This window comes from Hermetia illucens, chromosome 3, assembly GCF_905115235.1.
Source record: "Hermetia illucens chromosome 3, iHerIll2.2.curated.20191125, whole genome shotgun sequence".
Lineage (NCBI taxonomy): Eukaryota > Metazoa > Arthropoda > Insecta > Diptera > Stratiomyidae > Hermetia > Hermetia illucens.
The window spans coordinates 46665028-46667663 of NC_051851.1; positions in this window are offsets into that span (position 1 = coordinate 46665028).

Below are 2636 nucleotides of genomic sequence, written 5' to 3' on the forward strand. Positions count from 1 at the left end.
CATAAAAAGAGAAACTTTTTATGCGAAATAGAGATCCAAACATTTTTGATATAAATCATAGGAAAAATACTGACGCCTTCCTATGTACATACATATTGAAGCAACGTAAACGAAATAGAATAGAATAAGTTTCCTCTTTTGCTTAAGTATTCTATACAGGGGTACAGGATAATTGACCTAGATAATTGACCTAGATAGATACTCGAGTTTTAATGTTTTTTTAGAAAAATGGTCGATTTTCGGCTATTGAATTAGATATTTTGAAATATGTGACTCTTATAATTTCCGTCTTATCGCAACCTCGTCAGATGCCGGATTTGACCTAATACTGGCACTAAGTGCTAGGCATTTAGGCTCGGATAATCATTCCTACTTAAAGCTAAAGGCGCGCTGGTGGTAGGTCAATCAGAGAATCCGTCGAGAACTCCCCGCAACGCCGAGCAAGTGTGCAGAATGGTGTATGGTTTGAATCAGACTGTGCGAAAGTCCCAGGACATCAAGGGAAGCCGTGAGGGATTCAGGTACAATACTTGTAGTTGACAATATTATGGGAACTACAACCACCCGCCCGAGACGCCAAATTTCTTTAATTTCCCGAGCCAGTGACCCATAGTTCACCTTCTTCTCCACGTATTTCCTGCTGTTATGGAGGATAGCAACATCAATTATATACGCGGAGCGACCCGACTTGTCAACTAACAGCAGGTCAGGCTTGTTATGAAGAGTATGCCGATCAGTCAAAACATGCCGGTCCCAACACTTCCTGCAAGCAGAACTATCAACTACTACTTGTGGCTCATATGCAAGGTTTTGACCCAAATGCATAAGCCAGTGAAGGGATAGCGAATACATTTAATACGCCTATTTTATTCTTCCCCGACAGATGCAATTTCAGTACCAGCTTTACACGTCACAGGAATTCGGACAGCAGAGCATCCTTCATATCACCAACTCGAGCATGGGTTTCTTGCAGAATTCCTAGGTACTTGTAGAAGTCTGTCTCGGTTACAGCTTCGAAGTGGAGGTCACCAATGCTATGTCCGGCATACGGCTCGTGATGACCTTTGTAGATGGCTTGGATTCGACTTGTCTAATCCAAACTCCATCCGAATATCACGGCTGAATATATCTATTATTCGCAACAGACTTCTAAGATGGCCGTCAGTACCAGCTTGATTTCATCCAGGTACATCAAGTGTGTTACTTCGCACTTAGCACATAGGCCATACTTTATTGCAAAACCATGCCCTCTAGCATCATTCAGTAGCCATGAAAGGGGGTTCAGTGCCATAAAAAACCAAAGGGGACTCAACGAATCTCCCTGGAAGATCTCCCTCCATATACGGATGGGCTCTGTGGTATTAGCTCCCTCAGATGTACAGACTGATAAGGTGTCACTCATCCATGACTGTCGCTAAAAACTTTGTTAGTTTCGCATCAATGCGATGCAGATGTAGGACATCGTTTAGCCAGATATCCGGGACGCTATCGGAAGCCTTGGCATAATCGATATAGCAACTAAAGAGGTTTCTTTGGCCTCTAGTTGCTTGTCCTGCAATTACCGAGTCGATAATGAGTTGCTCTTTGCAACCCCTTGACCCAACTCGGTAGCCCTTCTGCTCCTCGGACAGAATGTTGTTGGTCTCGAGGTGCGAATTGATCCTCCCACTAATAATGGACGAGGGAATACCTGGTTCTTTCAAAGGATCCATTTCCAAGAATTATATACACGCTCCTTGGAATTTGTCCCGAACCTCACCGGAAACCTCAGTTAGACAGTGGGGAAGAGTGCTTCGGCGAGTATTGAAAGTGTTGCCTGTTGATGCCGCCGCTTCTGCCCGCTTCGACTCTCAGTCACCAGTTTCCGCGGTGTCCTCAAGTCGAACACGCTCCCTGATGATGGCCAAAATTGTGTCGCTGCGAGTTATAAAGCGGTACTGGTCTGCGCCTCGTTGCACAATCACGTGCGTGAATTGCGGGAAACGATCAACGAATCTTTAGTGCAACATGGGGCGCTAAGATGTTGTACCCATCCCCGCCGTTATTTCGTAGTAGGAGCGGATGATGAAGAAGTTCATTTCCTCAGTCCACTTCATCCGCTGCCTACACGAACCTGCTGAAGTGGTCGCCACAGATTGTGGCAAAAAAGCTGCAGTAGACGGAGCAATGCTTCTGGTCGTCGTGGCGTCTAGATTTCGAACCGCTCTACGACTAGCGATTTCAACGCCATGCTGTCCATTACAGGAGCGCGACCCAGTCACCAAATCAAACGACTCCCGCCGGTTATCCGTACCGAACCTCACGTTTCTCCTTCTTCTCATTAGATGGATTTTCATTTGATACCTAACTGTGGGGGGGGGGGAGTTAGCTTCCTCAGTGAGTAGTCTGCAAGACTACAAAGTTCCTGCACTTTCCTCACCTACCCCTGGGACGTTGCAGTGGCGTACAGCTATTCAAACTGAAGCTACCCATCCCTCATCCTTTTACAACCGGACTTGGGACGGGTTACGGCGGAGTTATTATTATTATTATTTACTTTTTACATGTAGAATTAGATTCTTTATGACCCCAATAACCATAATTGTACGTAAGTTAATTAAATATATTGTTGTAGACGATTGAAAGTTAAAAAAATT